Raw genomic sequence first — 12001 nt, 5'->3', positions numbered from 1 at the left:
CAACACAATTAAAAAGCATCAATTCTTCTGTGCTCAGTCTTCTTCTCCCACATCCATACATGACTACTGAGAAACCATAGCTTTGACTATATGGACCTTTGTCAGCAAAGTGATGTCTCTGCTTTTTAATATACTGTTTAGGTTTGTCATAGCTTCCCTTCCAAGGAGCAAACATCTTTTAATTTCATGGCTGCAGTCTCTGTCCACAGTAATTTTGGAGCCCAAGGAAACAAAATCTGTCACTGCTTCCCCTTTCCCCCCTTATATTTGCCATGAAGTGATTGGACTGGCTTCCATGATCTTTGCTTTTTCAATGTTGAGTTTCAAGCCAACATCCCCCCCAAATCCATACATTGAAATCCTTATCCCCAGGACATCAGAATTGGACTTTATCTGGAGATGGGGTCTCTAAGAAGCAATAAAGTTGAAAGGAGATAATTGAGATGGGTCCTAATCTATTATGTGACTGGTGTCCTTAAAAAAGGGGGGAAATTTGAACACAGACACGCATAGAGGATGATGGGGAGACACAGCGAGAATATCACCTAAAAACCAAGGAACCCCTGAGACCTTGAGAAGCTGGGAGAGAGACATAGAAGATTCTCCCTTACAGCCCTCAGAAGGAGTCAAGGCTGTACTGTAGCATCTTGATCTTGGACTTCTAGCCTCCAGAACAGAGAGAATCCATTTCTATTGTTTAAACTACCCTGTCTGTGGTCCCTGGCTGTGACAACCCTATCAAATGAATAGAGAGCCCTTGGTTGGACCCAGGTGCATGAGGTATATGGGCTAGTGTATCAGTCAGGAAAATTTAGATTATACTAACCAGGGTGCATAAAATTTAGATTATGCAGATGACACCACCCTTATGGCTGAACGTGAAGAAGAACTAAAGAGCCTCTTGATGAAAATGAAAGAGGAGAGTGAAAAAGCTGGCTTAAAACTCAACATTCAGAAAGTGAAGATCATGGCATCCGGTCCCATCACTTCATGGCAAATAGATGGGGAAACAATGGAAACAGTGGCAGACTTTATTTTCTTAGGCTTCAAAATCACTGCAGATGGTGATTGCAGACATGAAATTAAAAGACAATTGCTCCTTGGAAGAAAAGTTATGACCAACCTAGACAGCATATTAAAAAGGAAAGACATTACTTTGCCAACAAAGGTCCATCTAGTCAAAGCTATGGTTTTTCCAGTGAACTGTGGTGTTGGAGAAGACTCTTGAGAGTCCCTTGGACTGCAAGGAGATCAAACCAGTCATTCCTAAAGGAAGTCAGTCCTGACTATGCACTGAAAGGACTGATGCTGAAGCTGAAGCTCCAACTCTTTGGCCACCTGATGTGAAGAACTGACTCACTGGAAAATACCCTGGTGCTGGGAAAGATAGAAGGCAGGAGGAGAAGAGACGACGAGGATAAGATGGTTGGATGGCATCACTGACTCAGTAGACATGAGTTTCAGCAAGCTCCGGAAGTTGGTAATGGGCAGGGAGGCCTGGCGTTCTGCAGCCTATGGTGTTGCAAAGAGTCGGACATAACTGAGCGACTGAACTGAACCAGGGTGCCTAAAGAATAGAAAATTAATTTCTCACTCCCAGGATGTATCCATCACAGATCCACTGGGAATTCTTTCCCATGTGCCTTCACTCCATGACCCAGGTGATGAAGCAGTCACTACCTGGAATGTGTCAGGACACCATAGGAGAGGATAGGAACTCTCTGGAGGGCCTCACGCCAGCCATTCAATACTCTGGCCCAGAAATAACACAGCATTTCTGTTCACTTCTCATTGGCCAGAACAAGTCACGTGGTCCCACCCAACCAAGAGAGGGCAGAAAAGAACAGCCCTACCCTGTGCTCAGAAGAGACAGCATTGGAAACATTTGATGAATATTCATCACTAATAGAGTTATTCAGATTTCACTGGATCTTCTTCAGCTGTTTTGGCTACTTCTCTCTATTCCAAAGCTTGAGCCTCAGCTAACTCAGAAATCTCGGGGTTCCAGAGGCCTGACCCTGGAAATGCCCATATAGAGATTAAACAGCAAAGTGACAACTATGTTGGACCCAAGACATCTGGGAAGTTGAGTTTAAAAGACTTCTTATATACAGAGTTAGCTTATGGCCTAGCAATACCACTCCTAGGTTTCTACCCAAAAGATATGAAAGTATATGTCCACAGAAATGTTGTACATGAAAGTTCAGGACATCATTCTTCATAATAGCCAATTAGATGCCCAACCACTGATGAGTGAATAAACAAATTGTGGCATATCCATACATTTGTTTGGACCTAAGTGGCACAGTGGTAAAGAATCCCCATGCCAATGCAGGAGACACAAGAGATGCGGGTTCGATCTCTGGGTTGGGAAGATCCCTGGAGTAGGAAATGGCAATCCACTCCAGTATTCTTGCCTGGGAAATCCCATGGACAAAGGAGCCTGGTGGGCTACAGTCTGTGGGTCACAACTAGTCAGACACAACTGAGCACAACAGAACAAAAAAGAGTGAAGTACAGATACAAGTTACAATGTGGATGAAACCTGAAAGCATTATGCTAAGTGAAGGAAGCCAGATACAAAAGGCCACATGTTGTACTATTCCATTTGTAGGAGTGCTTCCATTAATATGAAATATCTAGAACAGGAAATCCCTGGAGATAGACAGATTAGCAGTTGTCAGGGGTTGGTGGGAGGGGAAATATGGAATGACTGCTAATGAGCTCGGGGTTTCTTTCTGGGGTAATGGAAATGTTCTCTTTTTTTCCACCCAGCTTTTTTATCAAGGTATAATTGACAAAATTGTAAGATATTTTAAGTGTTCCATGTGATAATGTATACACTGAGAAATGATACCCTCCGTCTAGTTCATTAACACCTCCATCACCTCTCATATTTACTTTTTTTTCTTTTTTGGTGAGAACACTTCAATTCTACCCTCTTGGTCAGTTTCAGTCATACTGAAGTTTCAGTGTTATTCACAGTAATCACCATGTTATACATTAAATCCTCAGATCTATCTATTCATCTTCTAACTCAAAGCTTATACTCTTCACCAACATCTCCCTATTTACCTCACCACCAGTGTCTGGAAACTTCTTTTCTCCTCTCAGTTTCTATGAGTTCTACTTTTTTCCTTTCGATTCCACATATAAGTGATTGCAGGACTTCCCCGATGGTCCAATGGTAGAGACTCCGTGCTTCCACTACAGGGGACATGGTTCCATCTCTGGTCAGGGAACTAAGACCCTATGTGCTGCGTTGAGCAGCCAAAAATTCTTGAAAAGTAAGTGATTGCAGTATTTTTCTTTCTCAGTCTAGTTTACTTCACATAGCACAATGCCCTCCATGTTCATCCATGTTGTTGCAAATGACAGAATTTCATTCTTTTTAAAGGCTGAATCATATTCCATCCCCTATATAGTGGGGAAAAAAATACATATCCCATTTTCCTTATCTCTTCATCCACCAAGGAACAGTTAGGTTGTTTTCATACCCTGGCTATTGTGAATAATGCTGCTATGAAATAGAAGTGCAACTGTCTCTACTGGAAAAAGGTATCATTTCCTTTGGATGTAGATCCAACAGTGGGATCACTGGACCATATGATAGTTCTGTTTTTAATTTCTCGTGGAAACCTCATCACTGTTTTCCACAGCAGGTACCCTGATTTACATTCCCACCAACAGTGCGTGAGGGTTCCCTTTTCTCCACATCCTGTGATAGAAATGTTTTCAAATTGATCGTGATGATGGTTGCACAACTCAGAATAGACTAAAGCCCACTGAATTGTACACTGTTGATGGGCGAATTGAATGGTGTATGAATTAGATCCACAGACAAGGCAACAGAGGACTTCGTGATCAAAGACAGGGACCTGGGGGAATTCCCTGCTGGTCCAGTGATTAAGACCCTACACTTCCACTGAAGGAGGCATGGGTTCGGTCCCTGTTCGGGGAACTAAGATCCTGCACGCTCTATGGCACAGCTGAGAAAAAAACAAACAAAAACCAACCAAATAACAGCAAGAAAAAAACAGCCACCTGGACATTTCTCCAAGGGGTTGAGGAGCTATACCTTGCCAGTGGGTTGATTCAAATTTCTCATCTGTGTCTTTTACATAATTTTTGTCGCCAACTCAAAAGGTTGCTTTGTGATGTAAGTAAAATGGAACAGAACTTCTTAACAGGAGGGCAGGCATGTGAGTGTGCACATGCGCGCGCACACACACACACACACATCCCTCCCTGGATCACCTCATCTCTCTACCACCTACCACCAGGGGGCGATCCTGCCATAATGTTTGGGTGTTGGGCCCCCACAGCTAGCTCCCTCAAGGGTGGAGCTTTCCTCTGTGGCTCTGTATGGGTTAAGAGTGGAGTCCCAAGCTGACTCCCTTTTTTTTTTGTCTTTTTGTCTTTTAAGATAAACAACACTCATTGGGAAGGGGTGCTTTTTCTCATTATAAAATGATTATCAGTGTGCTTAGCGTAAAATTTAAAACCACATAAAGCATAAAAATAAAGGTAATCTGTGCTCACTTGGAAATACATATTCATGATACATGCTCCTTAGAGCATTCTGAAAACAAGAAACATAAAAAAAGGAGAAGTCGTCTGAATTCTATCGCCCAGAGGTGAGCATTGCTAACATTTTCTTCTTTCTCAGTTTATCACTCTTTGTCGTTGTTCAGTAGCTCATTCCTGTCCAGATCTTTGCAACCATAGACTGCAGCATGCCAGGCTCCTCTGTCCTTCACTGCCTCCCAGAATTTGCTCAGACTCACGTCCTGTTGAGTTGCTGATGCCATCCAACTATCTCATCCTCTGTTGCCCACTCTATGTTCATTTTAAATGTCCTGGTTTTACTTTTTTTGAAGCTGAGAGCCATGAAAGAAAAGACAGACAGATTTGATGACATGGAAACATGCTAAACAAAGACAAAAGGGCCAACAGAGCTGCAGCCCTGAAGGAAATATTTGCAACATAAATGATAGCAAAAGGGCAATTATTGCTAATGTTTTATGAACTGCTCACGGCATACCGGATGCTCTTCTTGGCCTTTATATACATAAAGTAATTTAATCTTCAACCCTGTGAGATGGATACTATCATTATCTCTATCTTACAGATGAGAAACAGGGACACAGAGAGGTTAAGTGATTTACTCAAGGTCACACAGCCAGTAAACAGCTGAGCTGGAAGCAAAGCAGCTTGGCCATGGAGTCCATACTCCTAAACCCTACATCATCATGCGTCTTTATATAAATTAGGTTGACATCTGGACTGTGTAAGACGGCTAGAAATATAAATAGAAAAAAAAAAAGACAGCAACATGCCCGGTCTCACTAGTAATCAGACAAATTTTAATCCTCATTCTTTAACTTGCGCTGTGCTCAGCTATGTCTGACTCTTTGTGGCCCCATGGACTGCAGCCTACCAGGTTCCTTTGTCCATGGAACTTTCCAGGCAAGAATACTGGAGTCAGTTGCCATTTCCTACTCCAGGGGATCTTCCTGACCCAGGGATCGACCCAGTCTCTTGAGTCTCCTGCATCGGCAGCAGGCTCTTTACCACTAGCGCCACATGGGAAGCCCAACAGTAAAACTATTGCAAGCATCAGATCTTAGGGAGAATTGGATGAATAATAAGCATTGCCACACTGTTTTGCGGGGGAAGTGTGAATTACTGCAACTTTTTTGGAAGGGAATTTGACTGTGGTCAAACAAACTATTTAAAGCACGTCGCCTTTCACCTGGCCACTCTACAGCCAACAATTGATCCCAGGAATATATGTGCCCAAAGATGTGTTCTCATCGAAGCCTCGGTTGCAATGATGCCATTGCTCGTAAAAGCAAAACATGGAAAACAGTCTTGATGACTGACAATAGGGGCATAGTTAGACAAATTAGGGCATGGCAGACTGTGGGAAGGCAGCACAACCATTAAAAAAAATGACATGGAAAAATCCCTGTGTGTGTTGCTGGTATATTGCTCCGTGGGAAAAAAAAAAACAACCATAACATTGTATACAGTCTGATTGCACTTATATTAAAGAACATGAATGATACACAAGTATGTACATGTATAAGATGCCCTGGGAGTTTATTCCAAACAATTGACAGTGGTTTCCTCTTAGGAAGAAGTGGCAGGGTGACAGTTAAAAGTGGAACTTCTCTCTCATCACTTTTTGCATTGTTTGACCCTTTTTTACAATGATATTGTACTATTTCAATAATTTTAAAGCCCCCCAGAAAAAAACTTGTTAAATATTCCCCTAAAACAAGATTCCTGGGACTTCCCTGGCAGTCTAGTGGTTAAGATTCCTTATTTCCTGTGGGGGAAGGAGAGGGTGGGACAGATCGAGAGAGTAGCGTTGAATTATATACACAGGCAGGTGTGAAATAGATAGCTAGTGGGAAACTGCCGTGTAACACAGAGAGCTCAGCTCGGCACTCTGTCCTGACCTAGAGGAGTGGAATGGGGAAGCAGGTGGGAGAGAAGTTCAGGAGGGAGGGGATATTTGTGTACATATGGCTGATTCATGTTGTCATAGGGCAGAGACCAACACAACTCTGCAAAGCTACTGTCCTCCAACTAAAAATAAGTTTTTTTAAAAACTGCAGGGCTTCATGAAAGGGGAAAAAAGATTCTGTGCTTCTACTGCAGGGGACGTGGGTTCAATCCCTGGTGAGGGAACTAAGACCCCAAATGGCTTGTGGTGTGGCAAAGAACAAAAACAACAAACAGAGAGACAAAATCACAGGACTCCTTCTCTCTCCTGCCAACGTGGCTGGCGTAATTATTTAACCAGTTCTCTCCCGCTGGGCATTTAGGTTGGCTCTAACTTGCACTATTATGAATGAAATTGGGATGAATATCCTTGAGTGTTGACCTTTATTTGCCTCTGTGATTTCTTTATGCTATTCCCAACTGATTAGTGAAGAAATAAATACACAAGCACATATTTAGTATTTCTTTGCTTATGCTCTTAAGGAAAATAAACCCAGTTGTGGAAATACTGGGTTAAAAATAAGTGATTTGGATGCAATTCACCTCCGTGGGGAAAGCATCTGGAAAAGAATAGATACATGTATGTGTGTAACTGAATCACTTTGCTATACACCTGAAACTAACACAGTATTGTAGATTGACTATACTCCAACATAAATTTTTTTTTTAATTTTAAGTTAAAAATTTAAATTAATAAATAAGTGATTTGGGGAATTCTCTGGTGGTCCAATAATTGGGACTCTGAGATTTCACTGCTGAGAGCACAGGTTCAAGCCCTGGTCAAGGAACTAAGATGCCACTAAGCTGAGCTGTGTGGCCAAAAGAATAAATGAATAATTTATAAATAATAAAAAGACATGGTTTTGTTAAATTTCTTGATGCATTGTGCCAAGTGGTCCTGGGAAAAAATGTCTGTCATCCCCAGCAGTGGATGCAAGTCTCACTCCAGAGGACACTTGAAGACCTGGGACATGATCACAATTGGAAAACATCTACGGATGGAGGGACTGACACTTTGACTTTCACTGATGCAATTGAAAATGGAATATCTCACATCCATGTAGTGTTACGGTCTTCCCTGGTAATTCAGCTGATAAAGAATCTGTCTGTAAGGCAAGAGACTCGTGTTCAATTCCTGGGTCGGGAAGTTCCCCTGGAGAAGGGATAGGCTACCCACTTCAGTATTCTTGGGTTTCCCTGGTGGCTCAGACCGTAAAGAATCCGCTTGCAATGTGGAAGACCTGGGTTCGATCTCTGGGCTGGGAAAATCCTCTGGAGAAGGAAATGGCAGCCCACTCCAGTATTCTTGCCTGGAGAATCCCATGGACAGAGGAGCCTGGAGGGTTACAGTCCATGGGGTTGCAAAGAGTTGGACATGACTGAGTGACTGAGCAGACAAACATGCCATTGTCCAAGACACTTCCTTTCCACCTTTTTTCATTCTACAGTTCTGCTGGCAGGATTAAGTTTTGGGGAATGATAGGAAGTGGAAAAGAAGCACAAAGCAGGAAGGATGGACTTTTGGGGGATAACAGCTTTGGAGAGAGCAAAGGAAAAGCATGAACAGTGGCTTGGAAATTTCGGTGATGTTTCTACTCTCTCATCTCATTGCCTCATCTACTCCCTGCTTTGGGCCTCCACACACACATATCTTTGTGGCCAGTTTCCCCAAAGTCACCATTGAACTGCTCCGTCCTTGTATCAGCTGTGACTGCCCGCCCATTCTTTCTCCTGCAGACGCTCCAAGCCAGCCCTGACCCTGGGGGTCCCTCTTGCCTTCCAGAAGCCCCTGCCCCCTCAGTCCTTCACCCGTGTCTCATTTTTCTCAGGGCTTCAATTTCTCAGACTCCCACACGGGCATCTCCAGCCCTGACCATTACTCTTGAGGAGTTCACACACCATGGGGTCTTAGCAGATGGGGCCATTGCAAGACCCCAAAGTTTGTGTGTAATTTGCCATGTGTCTCTTAGAGTTGAAAACGGTGGTTGGGCACAGCAGTGAATTCAAAGGATGATACAGACCCTTCATTTGTGTTGAATCTCTACAGTCTTCATCAGCATCTGAAGATCAGGCTCTCATCCTCCACCCTCATTCCCCTACAATCATCTTGTGGATGTCCTTGCTAAGTCATTTCAGTCATGTCCGACTCTGTGTGACCTTATGGACTGTAGCCCGCCAAGCTCCTCTGTCCATGGGAATACTGGAGTGGGTTTCCATGCCCTCCTCCAGGGCATCTCCCCGACCCAGGGATCCAACCTGCGTCTTCTGCATGGGCGGGTGGGTTCTTTACCACTAGCACCACCTGGGAAGACCACAGTCACCTTAGATTTTTGTTTTCTAGCCTGCTTTAGAAAGTCACTGGCTTCCCTGGTGGTTCAGATGGTAAAGAATCTGCCTGTAATGCAGGAGACCCAGGTTCGATCCTTGGGTTGGGAAGATCCCCTGGAGAAGGACATGCCAACCCACTCTAGTATTCTTGCCTGGAGGAGACTTGCGGGATATGGTTCATGGGGTCACAAACAGTCGGACACAACTGAGCATCTAACACTTTCACTTTAGAAAGTCACTGCCTCCATTCTGTCAGCCCACAGATCTTCTCCTCCTAGAGGGAGGAAAAGGGAGAAAAAGGGAGAAAGGAACAAAGTGGATAGAAAATGTCTTTCCATCAAGGACATGCAGAGGACAGCAGGCACACTCGAGATCATCTTTTTTGCCTTGACCCACATCAATAATGAGTATGGCGTGAGTGTGTGTGTGTGAGGTGTTCGTGCACAGATATTTGTGCTCATGAGGATGAGCATGTGGGTATTACTGTGTGTTTTTAAAAATTATATTGGGATACAGTGGATTTACAGTGTTGTGTTAGTTTGAGGTGTACAGCCGAGTGATTCAGTGATGCATATGCATATATTCATTCTTTTTTAGATTCTTTTGCCAGGTAGGCTATCACAGAATATCAAGTAGATACCTGTTGATTATCTGTTGTAGATATAGCAGGGTGTGTAGGTTAATCCCCAGTTCCTAATTTATCCTCCCTCACATGTTTCCCATTGGGTATATTTTAAATGCCCCAGTATGTATTTATGAGTATTTGCTCAGTGTTTATATGTGTGTCTCACTGTATATGTTTATTATAGACTAATGTTTAGAGCAGCTTTAAGTTCACAGCAAAATTGAGCAGAAAATACAGATTCGATTTCCCACACTCCCCTCCCCCCTATAGCTTCTCCTACTATTGACATCCCTCACCACATGGTGCATTTGTTACAATGAACACACCTACAGTGAACACTAACAGTTCATTATCACTCAAAGTCCAGCGTCGACATTAGGGCTCACTCTTGGTGTTGTATGTTCTGTGGGTTTTGGACAAAAGTATAACGGCAAGGGTCTGCCATGATAGCATCACACAGGGTGTTCTCACTGCCCTAAAAATCCACAGGGCCCTGCCTGCCCATCCTTCCTTCCCCCTTCATCCCCAGCAGCCACTGATTCTTCTACTGTCTCCATAGCTTTGCCTTCTCCAAAATGTCCTCAAGTTGGAATCACCCACTCCATAGATTTTTCAGATCAGCTTCTTTCACTTAGTCATATGCATTTTTAAAAGTTGCTCTGAGTCTTTTCACAGCCTGACTGCTCATTTTAGCACCGAACAGTATTCTATTGTCTGGATGTCTCACAGTTTGTTTATCCTGCTGAAGGACATCTTAGTGTTTCAAGCCTCCATTGTGTCTTCTTCTTCTTCTTTTTTTTAAATTTGGCCATGCCAGATCTTACTTGCAGCATGTGGGATCTAGTTCCTTGACCAGGGATCAGACCTGGGCCTCCTGCATTCAGAGTATGGGAGTGTTAGCCAGTGGACCACAACACTATGGAAGTCCCTGAATTGTGTCTTTGTGCCACAGAGGCAAGGAGCCAAATTACCCCTTTGGGACTATTTTACGTCCGTGGACGCACACCAGGCACCACTCATCCAGACAGGTAAGAGATTATGAGCAGATGCCCTCCTTTCCTCCCTCCAGGACCTGAAACTCATCCTGCCCAAGATGAAACTTGGCATCCTCCCCTCCCTCACCCAAGCTGGCCCCTCATCTCATGTCCCCATCTCAGCTGATGACTCCACATCCACCCAGCTGTGAAAGGGAAAGATATGGGCATCTTCCAAACTCCTCCCTTCTCCTGTCCTCTTCCTCCCATCAATCAGCAAGTTCTGTCAATTCTTTTTTTTTTTTTCTTGGCCATGGCAGGAGGCTGGCAAGGTCTTAGTTCCCAACCAGGCATTGAACCCTCACCTTGGGCAGTGAAACCACTGAGTCCTAATCATTGGACTGCCAGGAAATCCCCCAATTCTCTCTCTCTTTCTCTCATTTTTTAATAATTTTATTTATTTATTCTTGGCTATGCTGGGTTTTCGTTGCCGCACGCGCTTTTCTCTAGTTGCGGAGTGTGCGCTTCTCCTTGTGGTGGCTTCTCTTGTTGCCGAGCAGGGGCTCCGGGTGAGTCGGGCTTCAGAGGTTGTGGCACATGGGCTCTAAAGCACAGGTTCAGTAGTTGTGCTCAGTACTTGTATGGGGTTGGTTGCCCTGCAGCCTGTGGGATCTTCCTGGACCAGGGATGGAATCGATGTCTCTGGCATTGGCATGTGGATTCTTTACCATTGGGCCACCAGGGAAACCCCTCAATTTTCTCTCTTCACACATTCTGAATCCTTGCTCCCTCTCTAGCCCCAAAGCCCAGCCCTAGGATTGGCCTCCTAAGACATGCTTCTGTGGTCCACCTAGCACAAGGAGGATTGTTTGGGAGATCCCAAGCCCCTCAAGGCAGCTGTGAGGTCACAGACATGCCTAGGTCTTTGCGGACTGTTACCAGGTTTGACCTCATCACCTGTACACATGTATGGTTTTCAATGGGCAAGTGATTGATCCAGGTGGCCTGGGGACGTTTGGTAACGTCTGGAGACAATTTTGGTTGTCACAATTGGAGGCGTGTCTGCTACTGGTGTCTAGTGGGCAGAGGTCAGGGATGTCGCTAAACATCCAACAATGCAAAGGACCGATCCCTACAGCAAAGACTGATCTGTTCCCCAAATGTCAACAGAGCCGAGGGTGAGAACCACTGACCTAAAACTGCTCAGATCAACCCACAGACCAGCACTGGTCCCATCCAGCTGATTACCCAGCCAGATAAGAGAGTATAGACAACGATAAGGAGGCACTTCCCTGGTGATCCAGTGGCTAAGACTCTGCATTCCCAATATAGAGGGCCTGGGTTTGATCCCTGGTCTGGGAACTAGACCCCACAAGATGGAACTGAAGCTCCTGCTTGCAGCAACAAAGACTTATGCAGGCACAGACAACTAAATAGATACTGTTTTAAAGAGGAAAGAATAAGCATTTAGAAACTTTATAGCAACTTGCCATGGTCATTTCATGAACTATTGGGCCTGTGTTTTGCATGTTTTGTAAATTCTTTTTTGTAATCATTTTTT

Source organism: Cervus canadensis, chromosome 4 (genome assembly GCF_019320065.1).
Source record: "Cervus canadensis isolate Bull #8, Minnesota chromosome 4, ASM1932006v1, whole genome shotgun sequence".
NCBI lineage: Eukaryota > Metazoa > Chordata > Mammalia > Artiodactyla > Cervidae > Cervus > Cervus canadensis.
The sequence above is the reverse complement of the archived record's forward strand: the minus strand, read 5'-3'. Positions refer to the sequence as shown.